Genomic DNA, 10988 nt, shown 5'->3' on the forward strand with positions numbered 1-10988 from the left:
ATTTGACAGGAGAGAGAGAAAAGGAAGAGATTAGAAAAGGATCTGAAATAAAGCCCTGACAGGCACAGAGAGAATCTTAGGATGTAACCCCCCCCCCTCCATCTGATAACATACTAGCCAATCAGAGAGGAATGAAGTGTGCAATTAACCACTAGGCAGGAAGTAGGAGGCGTGTCTTCAGAGACCCAGTAGCCAGATGTAGCTGCTGATCATTATACAGGATCTACACTGCCTACTGAGCAACTGACCAACACGCAAATTCAGAGTGAATGAATGGAGGAGAGGGACTGGGTCACAGATATAGGGGATACACGTGGATGACTTTGCTGCGTGGAAGAATCTTCATCGTGATCATCATTAGGTCATTGGATCCATTCTGGTTAGAGAGGGAGACAGAAAGAGAGAGAGAGATGGTCATTATTGGGTAAGGAATCATAAGGTAACATTTACTGCAGCTAGTAAGAGAGATGAGATGAGGAAGGGGAGTAGGAGAAGAAACAGGGGGAGAGGATGGGGTGAGGAGAGGGGAGGGAGAGGAAGGGGAGAGGAAGAGGAGAGGGGAGAGAAGAGAAGGAGAGGAAGGGGAGTAGAAAGGGGAGAGGATGGGGTGAGGAGAGGGGAGGGAGAGGAGAAGGAGAGGAAGGGGAGAGGAAGAGGAGGACTGAGAGGAGAAGGAGAGGAAGGGGAGAGAAAGAGGAGAGGGGAGAGAGGAGAAGGAGAGGAAGGGGAGTAGAAAGGGGAGAGGATGGGGTGAGGAAAGGGGAAGGAGAGGACAAGGAGAGGGAGGGGAGAGGAGAGGGGAGAGAGGAGAAGGAAGAGGAGAAGAGTGAGGAGGGAGAGGGAGGAGAGGAAACAAGGGGAGAGGATGGGGAGAGGGGAAGGGTGGGGTGGGGTGAAGGGCGAGGGAGGAGAGGAAACAAGGGTTAGAGGATGGGGTGAGGAGAGGAGAGGGGAAGAGGAGGGAGAGGGAGGAGAGGAAACAAGGGGAGAGGATAGAGGGGATGAGAGGGGAAGGAAGAGGAGGAGGGAGAACAGATGTAGAGAGGAGAGGATGGGCTGAGGGGAGAGGGGAAGCATAGCCTATGGGAATTATCTTTGTATGGCCATCTCTCAGTGTGGCATTATCAGTTGCAGATTGAGTTAGAGGATGGGTTGAGGAGAGAAGAGGAGAAGGAAGAGGAGGGGGGAGAGGGGGAGAACAGACATAGAGAGGAATTATCTTTGCATGGCCATCTCTAAGCGTGGCATTATCAGTTGCAGATTCCTGTCATTCCTTCCCATTAGGCCCGGGGCAACAGGAGGCAGCAGCCCACAATGGCTCCGATGCAACACTCATGGGGCTTGCATTCTCTCTCTCAGGGAGATACTTCCTCGAGGCACTTTGTTCTAGGCACTAACCTCTCCAAATCCTTACCTGAACCATTAGATAATCACTCCACCACTGATCTAGGATCAGCTTACCCTCCCTGAATCCCATTAAAAAGTCATATAGGGACAAATGTGTTATCATGGCAGTTATCTGGGGCGGGGCGGCAGGGTAGCCTAGTGGTTAGAGCGTTGGACTAGTAACCAGATGGTTGCAAGTTCAAACCCCCGAGCTGACAAGGTACAAAACTGTCGTTCTGCCCCTGAACAGGCAGTTAACCCACTGTTCCTAGGCCGTCATTGAAAATAAGAATTTGGTCTTAACTGACTTTCCTAGTTAAATAAAGGTAAAATAAAATAAAAATCTACTGTATACCTCCTTTAGATAATGAGTTACCCCCTAATGGGCGGAGAGAGGGACGAGAGGAGGAATGGAGGGACATGGGAATGGAGAGAGAGTAGAGGGATAAATGGAGAGGCAGATGAATAGAACGAGAGGAGGAATGGAGTGAGAGAGAGTAGAGGAGGGATAAATGGAGAGGCAGATGAAAAGAACGAGAGGAGGAATGGAGTGAGAGAGAGAGTAGAGGAGGGATAAATGGAGAGGCAGATGAAAAGAACGAGAGGAGGAATGGAGAGATGGAGGAATGTTGGAATGGAGAGATGGAAGAATGTTGGAATAGAGAGATGGAGGAATGTTGGAATAGAGAAATGGAGGAATGGAGGGATGGAGGAATGGAGAGATGGAGGAATGTTGGAATAGAGAGATGGACGGATGATGGAATGGAGGGTTTGGATGAATGCACACTGAGCGGAAATAGGGAGGAAAGAAGGGAATAGAGGGGCCGAATGGTTAGATGGAGGGTAGGTATGCAAGCTGGGCTTTCCCTCTTGTCACGTGTCCAGTTGGGCCTCTGCATAGCTGAAGCCTCATGACCATATTGATCAAACATAGCAGCCTAGTACTCTACCAGCTGATGCTCACTTGACTCCAATTTCTCCTTATTAAGGGAAAGTCTCTCTCTCTCGTTCTCTTGGATTCTAGCATTCTGTCTGATGAGCTTCAACACTATGGCCTACTCTCCTTCTCCCCCTGTTTCTGTCTCTCTCCTTCTCCCTCTCGCTGCGTGTCTCTCTCTCTTCCTCTCTCAATTCAATTCACGGGGCTTTATTGGCATGGAAAACATGTTAACATTGCCAATGCAAGTGAAGTATACAAAAGTGAAATATACAATAAAAATGAACAGTAAACACTACACTCACAGAAGTTCCAAAAGAATAAAGACATTTCACACATCTTATTATGTATATACAGTGTTGTAACGATGTGCAAATGGTTAAAGTACAAAAGGGAAAATTAATAAACATAAATATGGGTTTTATTTACAATGGTGTTTGTTCTTCACTGGTTTCCCTTTTCTTGTGGCAACAGGTTACAAACCTCGCTGTTGTGGTATTTCACCCAGTAGATATGGGAGTTTATCAAAATCAGGTTTGTTTTGTTCATTTCTTTGTGGATCTGTGTAATCTGAGGGATATATGTGTCTCTAATATGGTCATATGTTTGGCAGGAGGTTAGGAAATGCAGCTCCGTTTCCACCTCATTTTGTGGGCAGTGTGCGCAGTGTGTCTTCTCTTGAGAGCCAGGTCTGCCTACGGCAACCTTTCTCAATAGCAAGGCTATGCTCACTGAGTCTGTACATAGTCAAAGCTTTCCTTTTTTTTCTCTCTCTCTCTCTCTAGTGTTTTGGGAGGTGTGTGGTCCCGGAGTGTTTTGTCTAGCTTTGAGTGTTGCCATGGTGATGGCGTTCTATGGTGTTCCGTGCGACTGAGTCCCATGACAAGACTGACGTAGGAGTAGCAGTGTTGAGTGAGAAAGAGACAGGCGTTGAATGGCTTTTATTTAGTCAATGACATGGGCCAAACTTCAATATTTTATCTAGTCAATTGTCACGTTCGTCGTAATAATGGTCGGACCAAGACGCAGCGCGATATGAGTTCCACATACTTTATTAATTAGTGAAACTTAACAAAACAATAAACAAACAAACAAACAGTGACTACAGAGGTGCTACGTGCACTAACTCCTAACAATATCCCATAAAACACAGGTGGGAAAATGCTACTTAAGTATGATCCCCAATTAGAGACAACGATAGCCAGCTGCCTCTAATTGGGAATCATACCAAAACACCAACATAGAAAACCAAACTGGAACACCACAAAGAAAATAAACTAGACTAAACCCCTAGTCATGCACTGACCTACTCTACCATAGAAAATATAAACTAGACTAAACCCCTAGTCATGCACTGACCTACTCTACCATAGAAAATATAAACTAGACTAAACCCCTAGTCATGCACTGACCTACTCTACCATAGAAAATATAAACTAGACTAAACCCCTAGTCATGCACTGACCTACTCTACCATAGAAAATATAAACTAGACTAAACCCCTAGTCATGCACTGACCTACTCTACCATAGAAAATATAAACTAGACTAAACCCCTAGTCATGCACTGACCTACTCTACCATAGAAAATATAAACTAGACTAAACCCCTAGTCATGCACTGACCTACTCTACCATAGAAAATATAAACTAGACTAAACCCCTAGTCATGCACTGACCTACTCTACCATAGAAAATATAAACTAGACTAAACCCCTAGTCATGCACTGACCTACTCTACCATAGCAAATATAAACTAGACTAAACCCCTAGTCATGCACTGACCTACTCTACCATAGAAAATATAAACTAGACTAAACTAGACTAAACCCCTAGTCATGCACTGACCTACTCTACCATAGCAAATATAAACTAGAATAACCCCTAGTCATGCACTGACCTACTCTACCATAGAAAATATAAACTAGACTAAACCCCTAGTCATGCACTGACCTACTCTACCATAGCAAATATAAACTAGACTAAACCCCTAGTCATGCACTGACCTACTCTACCATAGAAAATATAAACTAGACTAAACCCCTAGTCATGCACTGACCTACTCTACCATAGAAAATATAAACTAGACTAAACCCCTAGTCATGCACTGACCTACTCTACCATAGAAAATATAAACTAGACTAAACCCCTAGTCATGCACTGACCTACTCTACCATAGAAAATATAAACTAGACTAAACCCCTAGTCATGCACTGACCTACTCTACCATAGCAAATATAAACTAGAATAACCCCTAGTCATGCACTGAGCTACTCTACCATAGAAAATATAAACTAGACTAAACCCCTAGTCATGCACTGACCTACTCTACCATAGAAAATATAAACTAGAATAACCCCTAGTCATGCACTGACCTACTCTACCATAGAAAATATAAACTAGACTAAACCCCTAGTCATGCACTGACCTACTCTACCATAGCAAATATAAACTAGACTAACCCCTAGTCATGCACTGACCTACTCTACCATAGCAAATATAAACTAGACTAAACCCCTAGTCATGCACTGACCTACTCTACCATAGAAAATATAAACTAGACTAAACTAGACTAAACCCTAGTCATGCACTGACCTACTCTACCATAGCAAATATAAACTAGAATAACCCCTAGTCATGCACTGAGCTACTCTACCATAGAAAATATAAACTAGACTAAACCCCTAGTCATGCACTGACCTACTCTACCATAGAAAATATAAACTAGAATAACCCCTAGTCATGCACTGACCTACTCTACCATAGAAAATATAAACTAGACTAAACCCCTAGTCATGCACTGACCTACTCTACCATAGAAAATATAAACTAGACTAAACTAGACTAAACCCCTAGTCATGCACTGACCTACTCTACCATAGCAAATATAAACTAGAATAACCCCTAGTCATGCACTGAGCTACTCTACCATAGAAAATATAAACTAGACTAAACCCCTAGTCATGCACTGACCTACTCTACCATAGAAAATATAAACTAGACTAAACCCCTAGTCATGCACTGACCTACTCTACCATAGAAAATATAAACTAGACTAAACCCCTAGTCATGCACTGACCTACTCTACCATAGAAAATATAAACTAGACTAAACCCCTAGCCATGCACTGACCTACTCTACCATAGAAAATATAAACTAGACTAAACCCCTAGTCATGCACTGACCTACTCTACCATAGAAAATATAAACTAGACTAAACTAGACTAAACCCCTAGTCATGCACTGACCTACTCTACCATAGCAAATATAAACTAGAATAACCCCTAGTCATGCACTGACCTACTCTACCATAGAAAATATAAACTAGACTAAACCCCTAGTCATGCACTGACCTACTCTACCATAGAAAATATAAACTAGACTAAACCCCTAGTCATGCACTGACCTACTCTACCATAGAAAATATAAACTAGACTAAACTAGACTAAACCCCTAGTCATGCACTGACCTACTCTACCATAGCAAATATAAACTAGAATAACCCCTAGTCATGCACTGACCTACTCTACCATAGAAAATATAAACTAGACTAAACCCCTAGTCATGCACTGACCTACTCTACCATAGCAAATATAAACTAGACTAAACCCCTAGTCATGCACTGACCTACTCTACCATAGAAAATATAAACTAGACTAAACCCCTAGTCATGCACTGACCTACTCTACCATAGAAAATATAAACTAGACTAAACCCCTAGTCATGCACTGACCTACTCTACCATAGAAAATATAAACTAGACTAAACCCCTAGTCATGCACTGACCTACTCTACCATAGAAAATATAAACTAGACTAAACCCCTAGTCATGCACTGACCTACTCTACCATAGCAAATATAAACTAGAATAACCCCTAGTCATGCACTGAGCTACTCTACCATAGAAAATATAAACTAGACTAAACCCCTAGTCATGCACTGACCTACTCTACCATAGAAAATATAAACTAGAATAACCCCTAGTCATGCACTGACCTACTCTACCATAGAAAATATAAACTAGACTAAACCCCTAGTCATGCACTGACCTACTCTACCATAGCAAATATAAACTAGACTAACCCCTAATCATGCACTGACCTACTCTACCATAGCAAATATAAACTAGACTAAACCCCTAGTCATGCACTGACCTACTCTACCATAGAAAATATAAACTAGACTAAACTAGACTAAACCCCTAGTCATGCACTGACCTACTCTACCATAGCAAATATAAACTAGAATAACCCCTAGTCATGCACTGAGCTACTCTACCATAGAAAATATAAACTAGACTAAACCCCTAGTCATGCACTGACCTACTCTACCATAGAAAATATAAACTAGAATAACCCCTAGTCATGCACTGACCTACTCTACCATAGAAAATATAAACTAGACTAAACCCCTAGTCATGCACTGACCTACTCTACCATAGAAAATATAAACTAGACTAAACTAGACTAAACCCCTAGTCATGCACTGACCTACTCTACCATAGCAAATATAAACTAGAATAACCCCTAGTCATGCACTGAGCTACTCTACCATAGAAAATATAAACTAGACTAAACCCCTAGTCATGCACTGACCTACTCTACCATAGAAAATATAAACTAGACTAAACCCCTAGTCATGCACTGACCTACTCTACCATAGAAAATATAAACTAGACTAAACCCCTAGTCATGCACTGACCTACTCTACCATAGAAAATATAAACTAGACTAAACCCCTAGTCATGCACTGACCTACTCTACCATAGCAAATATAAACTAGACTAAACCCCTAGTCATGCACTGACCTACTCTACCATAGAAAATATAAACTAGACTAAACTAGACTAAACCCCTAGTCATGCACTGACCTACTCTACCATAGCAAATATAAACTAGAATAACCCCTAGTCATGCACTGACCTACTCTACCATAGAAAATATAAACTAGACTAAACCCCTAGTCATGCACTGACCTACTCTACCATAGCAAATATAAACTAGACTAAACCCCTAGTCATGCACTGACCTACTCTACCATAGAAAATATAAACTAGACTAAACTAGACTAAACCCCTAGTCATGCACTGACCTACTCTACCATAGCAAATATAAACTAGAATAACCCCTAGTCATGCACTGAGCTACTCTACCATAGAAAATATAAACTAGACTAAACCCCTAGTCATGCACTGACCTACTCTACCATAGAAAATATAAACTAGAATAACCCCTAGTCATGCACTGACCTACTCTACCATAGAAAATATAAACTAGACTAAACCCCTAGTCATGCACTGACCTACTCTACCATAGCAAATATAAACTAGACTAACCCCTAGTCATGCACTGACCTACTCTACCATAGCAAATATAAACTAGACTAAACCCCTAGTCATGCACTGACCTACTCTACCATAGAAAATATAAACTAGACTAAACTAGACTAAACCCCTAGTCATGCACTGACCTACTCTACCATAGCAAATATAAACTAGAATAACCCCTAGTCATGCACTGACCTACTCTACCATAGAAAATATAAACTAGACTAAACCCCTAGTCATGCACTGACCTACTCTACCATAGCAAATATAAACTAGACTAAACCCCTAGTCATGCACTGACCTACTCTACCATAGAAAATATAAACTAGACTAAACTAGACTAAACCCCTAGTCATGCACTGACCTACTCTACCATAGCAAATATAAACTAGAATAACCCCTAGTCATGCACTGAGCTACTCTACCATAGAAAATATAAACTAGACTAAACCCCTAGTCATGCACTGACCTACTCTACCATAGAAAATATAAACTAGAATAACCCCTAGTCATGCACTGACCTACTCTACCATAGAAAATATAAACTAGACTAAACCCCTAGTCATGCACTGACCTACTCTACCATAGCAAATATAAACTAGACTAACCCCTAGTCATGCACTGACCTACTCTACCATAGCAAATCTAAACTAGACTAAACCCCTAGTCATGCACTGACCTACTCTACCATAGAAAATATAAACTAGACTAAACTCCTAGTCATGCACTGACCTACTCTACCATAGAAAATATAAACTAGACTAAACCCCTAGTCATGCACTGACCTACTCTACCATAGAAAATATAAACTAGACTAAACCCCTAGTCATGCACTGACCTACTCTACCATAGAAAATATAAACTAGAATAACCCCTAGTCATGCACTGACCTACTCTACCATAGAAAATATAAACTAGACTAAACCCCTAGTCATGCACTGACCTACTCTACCATAGCAAATATAAACTAGACTAACCCCTAGTCATGCACTGACCTACTGTACCATAGAAAATATAAACTAGACTAAACTAGACTAAACCCCTAGTCATGCACTGACCTACTCTACCATAGAAAATATAAACTAGACTAAACCCCTAGTCATGCACTGACCTACTCTACCATAGAAAATATAAACTAGACTAAACCCCTAGTCATGCACTGACCTACTCTACCATAGAAAATATAAACTAGACTAACCCCTAGTCATGCACTGACCTACTCTACCATAGAAAATATAAACTAGACTAAACCACTAGTCATGCACTGACCTACTCTACCATAGAAAATATAAACTAGACTAAACTCCTAGTCATGCACTGACCTACTCTACCATAGAACATATAAACTAGACTAAACCACTAGTCATGCACTGACCTACTACCATAGAAAATATAAACTAGACTAAACTCCTAGTCATGCACTGACCTACTCTACCATAGCAAATATAAACTAGACTAAACCCCTAGTCATGCACTGACCTACTCTACCATAGAAAATATAAACTAGACTAAACTAGTTTATAAACTAGAAAATACAGGTCAGGACGGTGACATCAATGACATGGGCCAAACTTCTGTCTTTTATCTAGTCATTGACATGGGCCAAACTTCTCAATATATTATCTAGTCAATGACATGGGCCAAACTTCTCAGTATATTATCTAGTCAATGACATGGGCCAAACTTCTCAATATATTATCTAGTCAATGACATGGGCCAAACTTCTCAGTATATTATCTAGTCATTGACATGGGCCAAACTTCTCAATATATTATCTAGTCATTGACATGGGCCAAACTTCTCAGTATATTATCTAGTCATTGACATGGGCCAAACTTCTGTCTTTTATCTAGTCATTGACATGGGCCAAACTTCTCAATATATTATCTAGTCATTGACATGGGCCAAACTTCTCAATATATTATCTAGTCATTGACATGGGCCAAACTTCTCAATATATTATCTAGTCATTGACATGGGCCAAACTTCTGTCTTTTATCTAGTCAATGACATGGGCCAAACTTCTCAATATATTATCTAGTCATTGACATGGGCCAAACTTCTCAATATATTATCTAGTCAATGACATGGGCCAAACTTCTCAATATATTATCTAGTCAATGACATGGGCCAAACTTCTCAATATATTATCTAGTCATTGACATGGGCCAAACTTCTCAATATATTATCTAGTCAATGACATGGGCCAAACTTCTCAATATATTATCTAGTCAATGACATGGGCCAAACTTCTCAGTATATTATCTAGTCATTGACATGGGCCAAACTTCTCAATATATTATCTAGTCATTGACATGGGCCAAACTTCTCAGTATATTATCTAGTCATTGACATGGGCCAAACTTCTGTCTTTTATCTAGTCATTGACATGGGCCAAACTTCTCAGTATATTATCTAGTCAATGACATGGGCCAAACTTCTCAATATATTATCTAGTCAATGACATGGGCCAAACTTCTCAGTATATTATCTAGTCAATGACATGGGCCAAACTTCTCAATATATTATCTAGTCATTGACATGGGCCAAACTTCTCAATATATTATCTAGTCAATGACATGGGCCAAACTTCTCAATATATTATCTAGTCATTGACATGGGCCAAACTTCTCAATATATTATCTAGTCATTGACATGGGCCAAACTTCTCAATATATTATCTAGTCAATGACATGGGCCAAACTTCTCAATATATTATCTAGTCATTGACATGGGCCAAACTTCTCAATATATTATCTAGTCAATGACATGGGCCAAACTTCTCAATATATTATCTAGTCATTGACATGGGCCAAACTTCTCAATATATTATCTAGTCATTGACATGGGCCAAACTTCTCAGTATTTTATCTAGTCATTGACATGGGCCAAACTTCTCAATATATTATCTAGTCAATGACATGGGCCCAACTTCTCAGTATATTATCTAGTCAATGACATGGGCCAAACTTCTCAGTATATTATCTAGTCAATGACATGGGCCCAACTTCTCAGTATATTATCTAGTCAATGACATGGGCCCAACTTCTCAGTATATTATCTAGTCAATGACATGGGCCCAACTTCTCAGTATATTATCTAGTCAATGACATGGGCCCAACTTCTCAGTATATTATCTAGTCAATGACATGGGCCCAACTTCTCAGTATATTATCTAGTCAATGACATGGGCCCAACTTCTCAGTATATTATCTAGTCAATGACATGGGCCCAACTTCTCAGTATATTATCTAGTCAATGACATGGGCCCAACTTCTCAGTATATTATCTAGTCAATGACATGGGCCCAACTTCTCAGTATATTATCTAGTCAATGACAT

At 40.5% G+C, this 10988-nt stretch overlaps 1 long non-coding RNA gene across 1 annotated transcript in view; it reads right to left on the reverse strand.

Annotated features, from left to right (window-relative positions):
* Positions 1-270: 270 nt before the first annotated feature.
* LOC124044232 overlaps positions 271-10988 on the reverse strand; it is a 91081-nt gene continuing 80363 nt past the window's right edge. The window contains exon 3 of the long non-coding RNA XR_006840460.1: positions 271-376. This is a non-coding gene — a long non-coding RNA (uncharacterized LOC124044232). The remainder of the gene's footprint in view (positions 377-10988) is intronic.

Source organism: Oncorhynchus gorbuscha, linkage group LG09 (genome assembly GCF_021184085.1).
Source record: "Oncorhynchus gorbuscha isolate QuinsamMale2020 ecotype Even-year linkage group LG09, OgorEven_v1.0, whole genome shotgun sequence".
NCBI classification, from domain to species: Eukaryota; Metazoa; Chordata; class Actinopteri; order Salmoniformes; family Salmonidae; genus Oncorhynchus; species Oncorhynchus gorbuscha.